Below are 18,781 nucleotides of genomic sequence, written 5' to 3' on the forward strand. Positions count from 1 at the left end.
CCTTCTGTGTGGAGTCTGCATGTCCTCCCTGTGTTTTTGTGGGTTTGCTCTGGTGTCCTCCCATGTTACAAAGACATGTGTCTACATTTTTTTCTCCCTGGGCCTCTGCTGAAAATTGGCTTTTGTTCCAAGTCAGACTTTTCTGGTTAACAAATGTTAAATAAATAAAATTGACAGGCATTTGAATTTCAGACTTCATATTCTTCAGAAAGTACATAGTAACACAAAACATTTTATTCTAGCACTTTTCTAAGTTTATAAAATGAATATTTGAAAATTGTCCCTATTTTTGGGACTGTATTCCCCCCATTACTGGCTTCGTCCAGATTTTTTGTGCTAACATTGAGAGCTATGGTGATAACTGAATATTTGAAATTTGTCCCTATTGTTGGGATTGTATTCCCCCATTATTGGCTTCATCCAGGTTTTTTGTGCTAAGGTTGAGAGCTATGCTGAAAACTGAATTCACTGAATATGTTTGAGAGCTATATTCCCCCATTACTGGATTTGTCCAGGTGTTTTGTGCTAAGAGGTTGACAGCTATGGTGGGAACTGAATTCACTAAATGGTAGCCATTTAAGTTTCAGTCTTCATCTCTTTCACAAAACAGCCGATATGGCATAGTGGTATGTTGCTCTGACTGTTTTGCACATGGTCCTGGGTTCAAGACTTGGCAGTGAAATGCATGGTGGTAACACAGCATTTTATTCTGGCTACTTTCCAAGATTATACAAGCAATGTTTAAAATGTGTCCCTAGTTTTGGGGCTTTGTCCCTCCCCAATACATTTTGGCATTTTCCAGATTTCTTGTGCTGCAAAGTTGAGAGATACAGCTGAGTGTCAAGTTGATTTTACAAGGAGCTGAGAGCTGCAGGGGAAGAGAAGTTTAGTGCCGCTTATGCTAAGACTGCTTGCAGTGCTAATAGCACAACAGTTAGTGTGCTTGCTTTTGATGCAGAAGGCTGTGGGTTCCACTCCCACAATATGTAGATGCATTGCTGATATTATACTGTGTTCTAAATGGGGTGGATGCTGCCATCTTGAGAATGTCCTCTTTGCGAAGATACCTAGTAGCTATGAACCCATCCATTATTTGCCATCCATTCCCTATTGCAATATTACTAGCTTATCATTTTTTTAATGTAATATAGGCAATTTATTCCTCAAGGGCAGCAGACACTTTATTTGTAGATGAAACAATGAAATATAAAGTTGTTTGCTAGCAACAACTTCTTCATTAGTTACAGATCTTTTTCATGTGGAATTATTTAGATGACTTTTACTTCTGTAGAGATTGTGCATATTTACTGATACTGGTGGATTGTAGAAGTTTGAGTAGACTTTTATGATGGAAATGTTCTCAACTGGGCAGTTTTGTCATTTGTGGTGCATGCATTTTGTTTGTTTCATTGTTTACCGGAAAAATGTTCAAAACAATAAATTTAAAATACCCTCTAACAACTGTACTGTATTATACAAGGAATATAATTTAATGCAATCAGGAAGGTGCATCACAGTACACATGTATGTTTTGTGAACAAGGGGCCTATCATTTGAAAATAGCCCAAATTGAATCTTTATCTGCCACTAGCTAAATGTATTTTCTTTGGATGTGGGTTTCAATGCTGTTTCAATGAATGTGAGTTTCAATGGCAGAGAAGTTTTAATGCTAAGTCTGTTTTCATTGTGAGACTGCATTGTTTTGTTTAGCAGATGTCTTGGTATTTGTGCTGTAAAATGCAAAATAAAACTTTCTAATGATGTCCAAATAATTGTAGAAGTAAAGCAGTATGCACACTAGTGTATATGGTAAATTAGGTGAAATAGCCAAGTAATGGTTCATTGGAATGGCTGCAGAGGGGAGGCTCCATTCAACCATGATTTTGTGAGGGGGAAGGGCAGAAAACTCAAAGACAGCCCTGGCTGCACTATACCTCTCAATTGTCTGGATTTTCACAGAATAAATAGATTTTTGCTTCTTATTTTTGGTTTGTTCCTTATAAAATTTATGGTTTTCTGGCAAATCATTTAGGAATTAAGTCACTAAATAATGACAGACACTGAGTTTCAGACTTCATAACCTTCAGAAAAATGCATGCTAAAGCAAGGCCTGTTATTCTATCAACTGTCTCAGTTTATACAAGAGCAATTTTTAGTACTGTTTATATGTTCCCCCAATATATTTGGCCTTGTCCAGATTTCCTGCATTAACAGGTTGAGAGGTACATGCAAATAAATTGCTTTATAGAATTAGGCATATCCAAACCTCTCAACTGTCCCCAATTTTGGCTCAAAATGTTGCTCTTCCACTAATAATCCCTCCGCAAAATGGTAATTTTGGAAGAAAACGTAGCGGGTTTACAATTAATAAATAACTGTAATAATTATAGATTACTTTTATTTCAGAAATGCATATAGATTCTTTTATTTTGTCAGCTGCTCTGTACTAATATTAAAAAAGTGTCCCTTCTTTGACAGGTTCCCAGCTGTATTGTGTGGCTATTTTATATTTTTGCATCACATTTTTGTTCCATTTTTCATAAAATTGTGTTTTTGGCAAATTAGTGGCAAATCATTAAAGACTTGAAGTTAAAAATAATGACAGACATTTGAGTTTCAGATTTCATACCCTTCAGAAAATTCATACTAATGCAAAACCTACTATATTTCTAACATATTAACCTATTTAACATATTAACTTATTATCTTTCTAAGTTTATAAGAGCAATATTTAAATTTTTACTTATTTTTGGGCCTTTGTCCCACTTCTATGTATGACTTTGTCCAGATTTCTTGCTCTGAGGTTGAGAGGTATGACAAATGTGTCCAGGCCAAGCACCACACTTCCCCATTTAGTGACTCTGGATGTGTCCAAACAAGGCAAGAAACAGTTATGCAGTGTAAATGTGCAGAGTATCCCCCCATCCAAGGTAGACTCAGCCTTCTTCATTAAAAGCAAGCACACTAAATATTGTGCTATTAGCAATGCAAGCAGTCTCAGCATAAGCAGCACTAAACTTCTCTTCTCCTGCAGCTCTCAGCTCCTTGTAAAATATACTCGACACTCAGCTGTATCTCTCAACTTTGCTTTTCATCTGTCCTTGATGTTGCAGAATGTTCTGGTTTCTGTCATATTTTTATACTGTTGACTTATGCTTATTATTATACAGAAAGTGCCTGTTGCTCTGTGTTTTAAGTAGCAATGCTTTAATGACCATCAGGTAAGCTTGTCTGAGATTGTAAGATGCAAGTAAGCTTTAGTAAGCGTACTGTTAAAGAATTGCCAACATTGAAAGCCTTTCTGTTGTTGCCATGCAGAAAATACTTACATAACTAGATATCATATAAGCCTTGGGTATTGAAATGCATATGACAGTATTTGTAATAAAGGATAGGATTACATTATTTTAAGAAGCTCATTACATTTGTTGGAGACTTGCAGTCATCTTTGCAGGCTTTACTTGAAAACTTAACAGAATGCCACACTATCATGTGTGGTCCATAACCTGTGCAGTAATACTTTAAGCAATGTATCTTGAGCTTGTTTCTTGTTTGCTTTTCATTTTTTACTTTGATCATGTTTTCCCCATGCAACAAGTAGATAGTTGTTGTCAGGTAGCAGGTCTTTTTTGGATAAGAAACATTTTTACAAGTGGGGATATCACAGAGATTGCTGCTTTCAGAATGTTACTTGGTACTTTAATAAAGCTGAATATAAATTATAATTATAACTGCAGTGCAAGGAGGAGTGGTTTGAGTTGAGTGCTGCTTGTTTTTCTTATACTTGATTTTGACTGGCATTCCAGTAATGTATTTAAAAAGTAATTTATTTTTTCATGCCTCACAACCTTTTTGTTTCTATTTAGATATTAAGTAAGCTTTCATGCAGCCAGTGCATTGAAATATTTTTTCCTTCTACACTTCATTTTCTCTTGATTGGACTCTCATAATGATGGTTTGGCACCCAGGACAGCATATTTAATTAAAGTTACAGTTTTTGTGGTTTTGAGCATAGCTCCTCCCCTTTCTAGTTGGCTGCACCCCTTCCCATTGACCCCCACCCATTCAGCTGTCTCTTGCAGCCACCCTTTGATTTGAAGTCACCAGCTGCCACTGCCAAATGGTAAGTGCATCCAAGACTTAAAGGCTATTTAGGAGTGGCCTGTACAGTGTCACCAAATATATATGCAAGTACTCTAAGAGCTTAAATATCTCTACACAAAATCATCCACAAGTAAAAGGTTTAAATATATTTAATAATAAATAATAAAAGCACAGGACAATATTCAATAACTCAACACGGTGACAACAGAGTTCAGCATCACAGGAAATATTTTAAAACAATATTGCAGGACAGTCTCACATAAATACAGAAAACATCTAAACTAATCTTCCTATATTCCTATCTATCTCTAAGAGAGGTACTATGCTCCAAGTCTTACTTACAGAGCCAGGCAAATAGAGATGAGAAGTGCTGAAGATGGATTTGCTCAGATCTAAGACAAGATACAAAATGCACAGATTCACTCTCTGAGATAGTTCTTAAATTAATATCAAAGATTTCTGCTGGGTTATCTCAGATTACATCATTCTTGTCACTTCTGCCTTTAGTTCCCAGGCTAACAGAAACTTTAAAATTAACACATGTATGTCAAAAATACTTTTTCTTTAGAAGTTGCTTGGAACTGGAAGTCATAAAACCTATTAAATACTTTTGCCCTTGAAACCCATAATTATCTTTGTTTCCAAACAATAGCAAGAATTTCTAGCTGCAGACATTCTGTCTTCTAGCTGTGGTAAACACAGTCGTAAAACTCTTTACTTATTTTCTCAGAGTTTGCAAGTTAACTCTGTATGTCCCAATTTCTACTATGCAAACATACATTTACACAGGCATATAGTCCATATACATTTCTGCTCTTTTCCAGCAGGGTGCACTGTGGTTACATTTTTGAAGCTCAGCACATAACATACAGTTAACTTACAGTTGTAGACAAGCCTACAGATCATATTAATATTTACAATGTCATAGAATTATTTACAAAATTCTAGCTAGCTGGGGTGGCAGCCTTCATACCTACCAACTTAGATATTCTAACTCCATGATCACATATCAGTTTGGAAAAGAGCAACTTCAGTGATTGATGAAAGTGTTTTCAGCAATATTTATTTGGAATAACAGCAGCCTCTGACATTTCTGTCTCAGAATAGATTATTTCCCTGGGATATGCATGCACCACAATGCTAGAGACATACAGTATTGCCATAGGAAAGCACTGCATTGCATGGTACATCAGTCACAAATATGTGCATGAGGTTACAATTTTGCTCTTTATGTAGATATGAGTGGCCATTGCTGTTTCAGGCACAGCGGAATACAAGGCTCCAACAAGGTATACCGTGGAGAACAGAATTTTCCTATTCTTCCTGCCTGGGAATTTTAAGGATCATTGGTTGGGCCACTGTGATAGCCCATTGTGGAAAGTGGATGCCCAGCATGACCTTATGAGGATTGTGAGTGATACCTCTGGTGGGCAGTGCAGGCACTGGTATAGCAGTCTAAGGTGGCAACATCCTGCCCAAGGTTCAAAAAGAGAGAGAGCACAAAGTGTACTGTTAACAGTTTTCCTACACTATTGTCTTCTGCTATATTAACTGTTTTACATGTATGCTTTGAAGTGCATACTTTGATCTTCAGTAGCAGAGGAGCAGTAACTTTGAATGTCTGAATCCATCTATTGTCCTCCAGACTTTTTGTGTACCACCCTGTGTGCCTGTATCTGTATTTCTCTGTCTGCCCCTGCTACTTGTGCTTCTTCTTAAATCCCACCCAAAGCCATCCTTCACTACATTTCTTGAATCCCACCCAAAGCCATCCTTCATTACATTTCTTGAATCCCACCCAAAGCCATCCTTCACTGCATTTCCCACACACTCTTTTTTTCTATATATTTCAAAAGGAGATCTTTTCCTGGAAAAAATGACATGCTTTCTCATGTCGCCTTTTACACATTATGGTATCCCTTGTATACTTCCCTCGCCTTGCTGTTTTTCCCATTCCTGCCTCTGTGTGATGTGTGTCATGTTAGTCATATGCCCTATTGTAGCTGTGCTCCAACTGTACAGCAGTCTGAGGCTGCTTCTCCCATTAGCACTATGGCTTTCTTTAATCATGTGGTCCTTTGCTTAGATTACTGGTGCTAATCAATGCATCACACATCTGATTAGCTGTGCATCTCTTTGTACAGCAATCTCTTTCAGAATTAATGCTACACACCTACGAATCTCAGCCCTGATCTATAACAGTAGTTATCCATTTTGACGTTTAACAGCTGTGTGCAAGCTCTGTGTTTGTATATCTGTTGTAACACAGACATATTCTTCTAATCATGTACAAATTCCTCAACTTAAATAGAAGACACTTAGCATATGTGGCTTAAAATTGCAGGTTCTGTACTACTGCAGAAAGCTGTCTAATATTCTGAAAAAAAAGCACAACTGCACAGCATGAAATTGCCAGATGCAATAGGTCAGCCAGGTCAGGGTGTTAAAGCTCGGTGTGTGATGAGCAAGCAACAGAATGCTGAAATAAGTAATTTAAAACTGAACACATTTCTAGCTTGTGTGTCTGTGAAAAGACCCAGTGACATAGAATTTGCTCCTGAAACTGGTAAAAAAGCATCGGTAGATAATTTTAGACAGTGAGTTTGAAACTGAGATTAGAAGTGAATGCAATGTTATATTACTCAAAAATTGTCAGCATTTTCCCCTTTCCCTGCATTCAAATATTCTTACTATTTTTTTTTTTTAATTTAGGAACTCTTGTTGCATTCTGTAAGTAGTCCCTTCAGTCTTTTCAATGTATTTCCATTTTCCAAAGGTTCATTCTGCTGAATATCAAGCAGTGTCCTATGTAACTTTGGTAGCATAACTTCACTTTTCTTGTATAAAGAAATTGCAAAATAAAGTTTTTTGGTGCTACAGTTACATTAACAACTACAGACACAGAATTTTCATTATTAATTAAAAGTTAACCAGAAAGAAGAAAAAAAAAATGATGACTTAAGATCTTTCAATCTTAGGTTGAACAGAACAGGAAGTAGAGACAATGTTTAGTCTGTTCTTCAGTACAACAGAATATGAATCCGTGAGAACATTGCCGGAAGGATTACCTATAAAAATGTCAGTGTTGTGTGTTACTCCTCCTCCTCTCACAGATCCTCCTTCAAAGGAATGGAGTTCTCCGAAAAGTACTGGGCAAGATTAGTGGGTAAACAGATAACTGAAAGCTACAGCACCAGTCACTGCTTTGCTCAATGAACATTATCAGTTTAGTAAATAAAGGGAATCATTGCATGTTTTTTACAGTTTGGAGAACTGCCATTTGAGAATTATATATTACGTATTTTGTGCTGTGTAGCTCCCACTCACTGGAGATTGACATCTACATCAGCTGTGCTGGTTACTGGACATGGCAAACACTGAACCAAAGTGTTTCTGATCTATGATCATTTTGGAAAGTCACTAAACATTAATATTCTTCTCTGCTTTAAATAGGTAAGAACCTATTTTGTAAATTGGTTACAAAAAAGTGAGTCTGTGATAAGTTTTTGTTTGAGGTGATTAAGAATGTTGTTAATTTCTATTTTTGCTATGCTTTCAGCATATAAGTATTTTAAGTTTGATGAGCTGTCATATGATGCAGTTAATAACTGCTTCACAACATCTCTCCTGAAGGTCCTTTGTCCATTTTTACAGTTTTTGACAAGGATGTGAACCTTCAGCTTTAGAGAATATTCTAATATATCAGAACAGTGGAAAGTATTTTTTTATGTATATTTAAGTGAGGTAAATAATTAGGTCACAGGGTAGTTATCTGCACAGAATGCAATGTTTATGCAAGCATTCTATGTGTCCTAATAACCCTTATTTGAAAGTGATTTGCTAGCATATTGTCTGGTTCCTTAGTCTCTGTGGTGCATCTGACCCCTTATCTTCCTTGACAGAATTTACATATTTCATTTATTTGAACTAAGCAATGTTAATCATATAGCTTGTTTGCAAATATGTGCATGTTCCACACATGCTCCCTCATAAGCCTGAAGACAATGCTCAGCATACCCCCAAAGTGTTAATGCACTTCATACTATGTCCCACAGCTTCCATGGATCTCCTACCATGGCAGTAACCCATACAGAGGCTTTGTTCTGACTAATGCACCCATTTCTCCTGCACAGCTGACCACCTGACTCAGGCTCCCTGCTCAAACCCAGGCAAGTAGTGTTACAGACAAAAACTTTCCAGCTACATTGCATGGTGTTCATATGAAAGAAAATGCTAGCAAGTACCTCATAATCAATATCTGGAGTGGAATGAACTAAATTTAGGAAAAGTCACTAGTTACCAACTTTACGAAATGTAATGTTTATTCTTCTTTAGAAAAAACTACTGTGGACTTTGTTTTGTAAGAAAAAAAATATGCTGTAGCACCTTGATACTAGACAGTGAAGAGCTGCAAAATAGTGAAAATGCAGTGCATACCCCAAAGCAATACATTACAGCCAACTCTTATCAATAAATGAAGAATTTAATCTGTAAATGAAAGACATGAGACAGCAGTATATAATCTAATAATCTAAACCATTCATCCATTGCTCTTGAATTGTATCTGACTCTTACAATGACCATATGAACAGTCATTGCTATCCACACTGTTTATTAGAAGTATGGAACAGAGATACATTGCCAGGCCTTTTTGTCAGTATCACACACTACATCCAAACCTACAGGCAATTAGAGAGTCACAATCCACCATTCACTTATCTTTAGGATGGGTGACAAAACCAGAACACCCAGAGGAAATCCACATGTACACAAGAAGGGCATGCTGACTCCACACGGATGCAGCCAGCTGAGAACTGAATAGAGCCACCTCTTGCTTTGAGGTGACAATGCTACTTATTGAATCCGTGTCATTCACTTAAAACTATAAATTAATACAATGAGTATAGGTAACTGAAGAATTTAGCCTGTAAATGAAAATCAGAGCTGGACCTAACAATTAAATATAACGGCACAGCTGAATATACAACTGAGAAATCAGAGCTGCACCCCATATATTTTCACAATACACATGGGAGAAAGCAATGATTTTAACAATATGTCAGTGTTTATCCTATATTGGAAAGAAATGTTGCAGTTAAAAATATATAAAGATACAGTTTTCTAAAAAAAATAATTAAAAAAAGATAGTTTTCTGAAGGTATGTCTTGCTTTGCTGATTTGTGTACTAGAGTGAGTTACAAACTTAATATAAAATCTTATACCCAGTAAACTTATTACCTGATGATCTTGAAAAGAATGTTATGTAGAAGAATTTTCAGCCTTCTGATATAAAGTCTCTGACATGCTCTGTCCTTTAAAGACCCATATTAATTGCATTGTTTTATTTTGCTTTTTGCTAATCACTAAAATGTCCTGTTGCCTGGAAGCAGAGGGCTGTTGATACTGGCTTTTCATGTAGAAGGATGTCACTGTTACCCATGGTAGTTAAGAATACACTGCTTGTAGCCACAAATTATGTACATGGTATTTGTGCCACATTGTTGTTCATACTGACCACTTGGTTATTGAACACACACAAAGTTCTGCACCATTTTTATACTGATGGTGTAGTACAGTGACCAAGACTTGTATGTTATTGTACATAATCAATAATAGGAATATAAATGCTACCTTAGCCAATGACTTACACTGCAGAAGCTTTTGTAGCATTTTCAACATTCTTTTTCATTATTTCCTACAGTTTTTGCCAATACATGTTGGTGAATTAGGTTCAGCATTTTCACTTACTGTTCTATGATGCTTTCTATCTCTTGTTCTCTATCTATCTATCTATCTATCTATCTATCTATCTATCTATCTATCTATTGCATGTTGCATTTCTGCTGCCAGGTTTATGTAGGTTGTCTGTTTAAGCATATGTCCTTCATGCATTCGTTAAAGTTATCTAAACAAGAAACACTGGCAACAGCTATCCATATAAAAAGTTTCTTTTCATCTTGTAGCAGAGGTTCTTCGGATGTTTCTGAGTAAATACTTTTTTGGACATGTAGCCAAAGCATCTGTAAGTGCAGCCACTGATTTCTTTCTGTTTAAGAGACATCTATAAATATATTTCATTGTGTGATTACAAAGCAACAAGCAACATATTTTCAAGTTGCTTAGGACATAGGTTCTCAGCCGCTGCTCCAGTGATCAAACCATAGAAACTACTTTTAGCCTCTCCTGATATCAAAAATTACTTTGGTTTTCCACTTGAATAAAAGACTACCGCCACAATGCAAGCAGATTTAAAATATCTTAGAATCCAGGATGAGAATGTCCACACTTATCAACATTAGGATCAAAACTGCAGCCTTTCAGTCATCTAAATTTTGTAGCTTATGGTACTATTTATTTTTCTCTTTAGCACATAAAAGTTAAAGGAGAGTTTGTTTCTAGCTGCACTTTTTTGATTGTAGCTTTAGCAAAGAAATTTTTTGTTGTAACTGTGCTGTACTATTTTCATGTTGAAATTCAGCTCTTTGAGCCATTGCTGTATTTGCTAGTGTGGATAGCAAGACATTTAAGCTGTATTGTAAATGTGGACACATTAATTCCTTCCCAGGGTGGGCATACTGTGCACACCTTGTACACTGTCTGTTTTGGCAAGAGATATTTGAAAAATAAATTGGAGATTTGTGAAGTGTTTGATCTCAGAAGTCGTAGTGATGGAGAAAATAAGTTTATTTTAAAGATTATTCTTCCCTATATTGCTTCCAGTCACAAAGGGATTTCCTTCCTGTCTGTTACACTAGAGTTGATCCATTCAACCCCTATATCTAAACTTGGATCTCATGATTCTTCTCAATTTAGAGAGAAAGAGGACATGGAAAGAAAAAAAAAAGAAAGTACAATCATGGAGAAATTAAGTCTGTCTTTTCACAGGATGGCATCCCAGCTTCTTCTAAAAAAACACTGGTAGAGAAGTTTAGCTTTTTCGCTATTCATGTAGCTGAGCTGTTAGCACTTGTTTTTCAGGATTATTTGTCCCAGCGTTACAGACACATAATGGTATTTTCTCTGTCAAATGTTGAAATCAGGAAGATATTGTCCTCCAGATCAGGCCATTATCTGCCAGATCTTTCCATTCCTGCTGAAGTCATACTGTAGCAGTTGACTCTGACTTATGACAAGATGTTAAAGGATTTCTTGAAGTTGTACCTGGAAAGGGGCTCTATCTCTTCCCCCTCTGCTATCAATATGGAGAAAAGTGCTTTTTCCTTGCCCCAATTTTTCAGCTTTCATAGGCTGTCCTCACTGGCCACTGTCACTGCCCTGCTTCTGGTAAGGCTGAGCACTACCATGCAGATGTCAATGTCCTTTGTAGTTTCAGTCATGATACCACAGCCTTTTGGTTCACTGCCTTCTGCATCGACAATGATTGACATTAAAGCAGTTGGAGTTGGACATCTTGGTGGCCACAGAAGTGGGGTTCAGACCTTCAGAGAAGATCTTGGTACTAATTTTGTTGCTGCCATCACTGATATCTGATGTTTTATCTTTAAACCCTTGGCCCTTAGGTCCTCAGCAAAAGGTTTGGGATAGATGGGTCCATTTGTACTGATGTGAAGAATCAAGCAGTTGGTGTCATGGTCACTGGTGGTGACTTCAGCTCTGAAGAGCTTTGGCCTCAGACAGTTGACACTGCTGCTCTTGGCTCTGTGTATTGATTCAACATTTATTTTAAAATTGATACTGCACACAAAATTGCATGTACTGCCCTCAGCATGTACAACTGTGTCAATGTCTACTGGAGACTCATTTCTGACTGCTTCTTTGGTCAGTTAGACTTTTCAGTAGCAGCAGGGCAGAGCATCCCATGGGGTCCTACAGGATCCACTGCACATCTGGGACTATCCTGCCTCCTTTTTTCCTCCTCAGGTTCTACCCCAGTGAATAAACGCAAGAAGCATACATACACTGTAAATTTTCACTTACTGTTCTATGATGCTTTCTATCTCTTGTTCTCTATCTATCTATCTATCTATCTATCTATCTATCTATCTATCTATCTATCTATCTATCTATTGCATGTTGCATTTCTGCTGCCAGGTTTATGTAGGTTGTCTGTTTAAGTATATGTCCTTCATGCATTCGTTAAAGTTATCTAAACAAGAAACATTGGCAACAGCTATCCATATAAAAAGTTGCTTTTCATCTTGTAGCAGAGGTTCTTCGGATGTTTCTGAGTAAATACTTTTTTGGACATGTAGCCAAAGCATCTGTAAGTGCAGCCATTGATTTCTTTCTGTTTAAGAGACATCTATAAATATATTTCATTGTGTGATTACAAAGCAACAAGCAACATATTTTCAAGTTGCTTAGGACATAGGTTCTCAGCCGCTGCTCCAGTGATCAAACCATAGAAACTACTTTTAGCCTCTCCTGATATCAAAAATTACTTTGGTTTTCCACTTGAATAAAAAAGACTACCGCCACAATGCAAGCAGATTTAAAATATCTTAGAATCCAGGATGAGAATGTCCACACTTATCAACATTAGGATCAAAACTGCAGCCTTTCAGTCATCTAAATTTTGTAGCTTATGGTACTATTTATTTTTCTCTTCAGCACATAAAAGATAAAAGATAAAGGAGAGTTTGTTTCCAGCTGCACTTTTTTGATTGTATAGCTTTAGCAAAGAAATTCTTTGTTGTAACTGTGCTGTACTATTTTCATGTTGAAATTCAGCTCTTTGAGCCATTGCTGTATTAGTGTGGATAGCAAGACATTTAAGCTGTATTGTAAATGTGGACACATTAATTCTTTCCCAGGGTGGGCACACTGTGCACACCTTGTACGTTGTCTGTTTTGGGAAGAGATATTTGAAAAAGAAATTGGAGATTTGTGAAGTGTTTGATCTCAGAAGTCATAGTGATGGAGAAAATAAGTTTATTTTAAAGATTATTCTTCCCTATATTGCTTCCAGTTACAAAGGGATTTCCTTCCTGTCTGTTACACTAGAGTTGATCCATTCAACCCCTATATCTAAACCTGGCTCTCATGATTCTTCTCAATTTAGAGAGAAAGAGGACAGGGAAAGAAAAAAAAAAGAAAGTACAATCATGGAGAAATTAAGTCTGTCTTTTCACAGGATAGCATCCCAGCTTCTTCTAAAAAAACACTGGTAGAGAAGTTTAGCTTTTTCGCTATTCATGTATCTGAGCTGTTAGCACTTGTTTTTCAGGATTATTTATCCCAGTGTTACAGACACATAATGGTGTTTTCTCTGTCAAATGTTGAAATCAGGAAGACATTGTCCTCCAGATCAGGCAATTATCTGCCAGATCTTTCCATTCCTGCTGAAGTTATACTGTAGCAGTTGACTCTGACTTATGACAAGATGTTAAAGGATTTCTTGAAGTTGTACCTGGAAAGGGGCTCTATCTCTTCCCCCTCTGCTATCAATATGGAGAAAAGTGCTTTTTCCTTGCCCCAATTTTTCAGCTTTCACAGGCTATCCTCACTGGCCACTGTCACTGCCCTGCTTCTGGTAAGGCTGTTCACTACCATGCAGATGTCAATGTCCTTTGTAGTTTCAGTCATGATACCACAGCCTTTTGGTTCACTGCCTTCTGCATCGACAATGATTGACATTAAAGCAGTTGGAGTTGGACATCTTGGTGGCCACAGAAGTGGGGTTCAGACCTTCAGAGAAGATCTTGGTACTAATTTTGTTGCTGCCATCACTGATATCTGATGTTTTATCTTTAAACCCTTGGCCCTTAGGTCCTCAGCAAAAGGTTTGGGATAGATGGGTCCATTTGTACTGATGTGAAGAATCAAGCAGTTGGTGTCATGGTCACTGGTGGTGACTTCAGCTCTGAAGAGCTTTGGCCTCAGACAGTTGACACTGCTGCTCTTGGCTCTGTGTATTGATTCTACATTTATTTTAAAATTGATACTGCACACTAAATTGCATGTACTGCCCTCAGCATGTACAACTGTGTCAATGTCTACTGGAGACTCATTTCTGACTGCTTCTTTGGTCAGTTAGACTTTTCAGTAGCAGCAGGGCAGAGCATCCCATGGGGTCCTACAGGATCCACTGCACATCTGGGACTATCCTGCCTCCTTTTTTCCTCCTCAGGTTCTACCCCAGTGAATAAACGCAAGAAGCATACATACACTGTAAATCAACATAACTCCTCATCAGAATTTCTCATGCCATACATGGAAAATCCTACACTATTTATAAGACAAAAACGTTATATGGGAGTTGTGAAATGTTGTGTTTTACTGCATACCCTGCTCTTGAAACATGAGAGACTTGATAGACCAGGACCATCCGAAACACAAAAAAAAATAATTATTCCTCTATTTCTTTTAGCATCTCTAGTTAAAAATTGTTAGTGACAAAACTTTAGCCTTAGTCCATATCTCTGTTATTATTACTTCATTCTACCCACAGTATTGCTAATACTTTGACTTTTTTCACCCACATGTATGTGCATATACACACACACACACACATACACACACACACACACACACACACACACACACACACACACACACACACACACACACACATCAATTACAGACACTTGCAACACTTTACACCTTGGATATTGAGATCTTGTGAATGAATAAATTCAAAAATAATGGCTCAGAAATGTATCTCACCACCCTGACGTCAGAACTATACAATGCATCTTGCCTCTGCTCTCATAACTCCTTAGTACAAGAATCAGAAGAAAAAAAATAATCAGTAGTAGCTTTTAAATATGTCTGTTATTTACTTAGAAAATTGGTAGAACAACAAGCTTTGCATTATCACCCAGTGTCAGATGAGTCAGCTATGGCTCTGACTACATCATTCAAGTATGCAGTTGCATATTGTGAGGGCGGCTTCTGTATTTTATACATTAGTCTCTGAAATGTGGTCAGTAATCCATTTAGGCAAAATGGTAGCACTGTGTACCAAAATATAGCACCAGGGGCTTCCAATGCTATTTTTTTCTTTAAGTGAGAGTGAAGCAATATTTGCCAATACCTATTTGGTCAAGTGTAGTCTTTATCTGGCCTTTACTGGGTTCTCTAATGACTCATAAGTTTTGGGCATAGGAAAACTACTAAAGTTTGAAATCCTCTTTAGTTTCTTAAAGTCATTACAGAATCTGATATTTCCTTCAGGTTTATGAAATAACACTACTGTGCTGCTTCTATCACTCTGTGATTGATCTATCATGTCTAGTTTGAGCATCTTCTGAACTTCTTCACTTACTAATTATCTCTGTGACTCGGTTACTCTGAAAGATCTCAGTCTAATATCAGTTCCAGGTCTTGTCTTTATGTTATGTTCTTGCAGTTGACTTCTCCCAAGCATTCCAAGGAAGTTATATTCCTACTGCTTTTGTACTTTTGTCAAGGATTCCTCTAACTGCATTTCAGGTACACATTCTCTGGTTTCTACTGTATGAATTGCAGCTTGCATACTAAATGTAGCTCATTCTACTTCTGTCTAAAAACTAATACTACATTTTTTTGGCAATAGCTTTAGCATTAGCTTTGTATAATGGTACTTTTTCTACAAACTGAGTACCATAGTCCATTATGATTGATTTGCACTGAGGGTCTTTATTATTAAATTATTAATGTCAATGTACATCATGCTTTGATGCAATAAGATATAACCCACTGAAAGGGATTTTTTCACTGAATGAAGTAAATAACCTTAAACCACAGACAAATAGCCAAAGCAGTATTTTGTCAGGCAGAGCAACCCTTCCTGCCTCCCCCCCAACATTCATGAAAATTAAATATTCCAACTCCAGTATTTTAAAACATTGAGGAAAAGGGCAAAATACCTCACCCCACTGTATACATATTACCAAAAAAAACACACAACATGCTGCCAAAGAGCAGTGTAAGCGAACACAGCATATCCTATGACTTACCCTGCTAAACTACAAGAAGTTCAATTTCATCTTTCAAATGCAGCATTCAGTGAAGTAAGATTCAAATGAATGATGCAAAATTAAATTTTGATGAAGCCAGACTCAAGGAAAACAATGAGAGTGTATACTGATGACCTACTGCTAGATTTTACTAATGACCCCAAAAATGTCTATACCAGTATGTTCAAATGGCACCTCTATGTAACAGGCATTCGGATCAATGGGCTCCTAAGTCTAAGATGGAGTGCATTTTTCTGGGATTCTGGACAAGATGTATATATCATTTTTTCTCTCTTACATTATGACTGGAGGGTAAGATCTGGTTAGCACTCTTGACATATTCGTATCTTCTCCATGTGCCCTCCTAACATATGACTATGGACTAGCTAATGTCCTATTAGGTGCTAGTAGTTAATGTAGGATTTTCTCTGTATTTTATTTAGTCTCTATAAGAGATAATCTTTTAATTCAAAATAAAGGTAAGAAGTGATGAGAGCCTGTCCAGTATCTTCCTTTACAACTTTGGTTATATTTCCATTGCTCTGTTTAAAGTATAATCCTCCTATTTCTTCCTTTTAAAGTTTATGCAGGTTATCTGTAAGTCCATTAACTGGAAGTCGCATTCTTCTCTAGCTTATTTGAAGTGGAAGGTATTGCCAAGTGTAACCATATTGCCAGAGTCTAGAAGAGCTTGAACTTCTCTTCCTTTACAGAAATACAGTACATTCTATCATGCTGCCAGCCCAGCTATCTGGAATTTTGTAAATAATTCTATGTCATTTGTGAATATTTCTATGATTTATACAAAACTGTATGTTATGTACTGACCTTCAAGAATGTAACCACAGCATGCCCTGCGGGAACCTAGGAGATTAACCTGCAAAACTTAAGAATAGTTGAGGTTAAGTTACTTTATATCTAGGCCATAAACAAATGATGTTATCTTTCAATTTCAGTTCAATAGCAGACACAATGTCTAGAGCTAGAAGTTTTTCTATTGTCTTGAAAGAAAAGTAATTACTAGGTTTAAAATGTAAAGTGTTTTATTATTTTACAACTTCCAAGATCTAGCAAACATCTGAGAGATATGTATTTTAACACAGAGATGTTAAATTCTAATAGTTTTGTTTTAGCATGGGAACTTAAGTCAGGTGATAGCAAGTGATGTCATCCAGGCTAACCCAGCAGTAAAATGTGATATTAATTTAAGAACTCTCTCAGAGAGAGAGAGAGAGAGGGAGGCTGTGCATTTTGTATTTTGTGCTGGACCTAGCAAGAACATCCACTCATCTTCATCATCTGTGCTTGCCTATCTGTAAGTAAGATTTAGGGCATAGTATCTCTTTTAGATATAGACAGGTATATAGTAAAGATTAGTTTAGATGTTTTCTGTATTTATTCGAGATTGTCCTGCAATGTTGTTTTAAAATATTTCCCGTGATTTTGAACTCTGAAGTCACTGTGATGTTAATGAGTATTGCCTTGTTGTTTGGTTATTTATTATTAAATATATTTAAATCTATCTTTGTGTCTGATATTTGTGAGACATATTTAAGCTCTTAGAGTGCTTGCATATGTATTTGGTGACACTGTACAAGCCACTCCTAATAGCCTGGTGCTTTGTCAAAACTACCATTTGGATTAATGGTAACATTGCACAGTGGGATTAGACACCCTTTGTAAGGGCCTTATAGTAGCTGATAAGTAGGGGTTGGTGGCAGTGGAAACTACCTTATTGTCTTCGCAGAAAGGGGCAAAGCTAGTAAACCTGTACCAGCCTTCCCCCGGTGCGTGTGTGTGTTTGTATATAAATCAAATCTCAACGTGTGTGTGTGTCAGCTACTTGGGCAGAAACATGATGCACTGGTTGAACAGAGAGGGTCTTGGAGGTCTTGGCTTGACCCCTTTACTGAGGTCTTAACCCTATAGCTGTGCCAGTGGGGAGTCTTATTGAGTATCTGGAGAAAGAGGGAGAAACCAGCCCCAGACTGACTATGTTCTCTGAGTGCTCTTAAGTGAAATTGCACTTTACTGCGTGTGTATTTGTCATCCTCCCAAGCGTATGTCCCCCACTGGTGCTAGTAGTGAGGACTGAGGATCCTTGATACTGGGCCAGTGCAGGGGCATCACATTCCATCAATGACATAACGTTGACCTAGTTATTTTAGATGCAGTCCTATCGCACTCCATTGCAACAGCTTTGTTTGCAGCATGCACAGCAGTTTTCACATTTCTACAACTAGTACTGTTTTCAGTATTAGTGGAACAGAAATTAGCTATGTGAACACCTCACCCCACATTTGAAACAACCCATATATATTTTTAATAGCTGTACTAATGTATGACTTGATACTTTTTGTTTCACAATAGTTGTTAAAGTTCTTATTGGAACTTCAGATATAGAAGCAGAAAATGCAATTTTAAACAGCATGTAATTAAATAATAAGGATTCTACAAAAGGTACTTTATCAGAGTTCTTAGAATTACTTTGCAATACTAATTTCATTATAGTCTTTGACAAAAGTCTTAAATATGTCCACTAGAAGAATTTGCAATGTATTTGTTTTGCTATTGTTGCAAGGTTTTGACCAAAGCTTTAAAATATATATTTAATGTCATGTTTCTGTGCTTCTACAAGTTTGTCAGCATTAAAAGTCCAGTTATAAAATGTAATACCCTGTACTTCATCAGTTAGTGAAGCCCTAGCTAGCAGCTCTTTTTGTAGTCAGTGCAATTAGTCTCTTCCACAGCCATGTATATTTTGAATAGATCTGTTC

General features: G+C 37.0%; 1 protein-coding gene across 2 annotated transcripts in view; it reads left to right on the plus strand.

Annotated features, from left to right (window-relative positions):
* Positions 1 to 18,781, plus strand: part of LOC122801841 (hydroxyacid oxidase 2-like) — a 458,779-nt gene that overhangs the window by 44,230 nt on the left and 395,768 nt on the right. Inside the window, exon 1 of one of the 2 annotated variants that reach the window (XM_044071489.1) lies at positions 7,222 to 7,557. The exons of the other annotated variant lie outside the window; for it this stretch is intronic. The gene's annotated coding sequence lies outside the window, so the exon portion shown is untranslated. Of the gene's footprint in view, positions 1 to 7,221; positions 7,558 to 18,781 lie in introns of those variants that run through there. 2 annotated transcript variants of the gene reach the window in all.

This window comes from Protopterus annectens, chromosome 5.part0, assembly GCF_019279795.1.
Source record: "Protopterus annectens isolate FY-2018-M chromosome 5.part0, PAN1.0, whole genome shotgun sequence".
Taxonomy (NCBI): Eukaryota; Metazoa; Chordata; order Ceratodontiformes; family Protopteridae; genus Protopterus; species Protopterus annectens.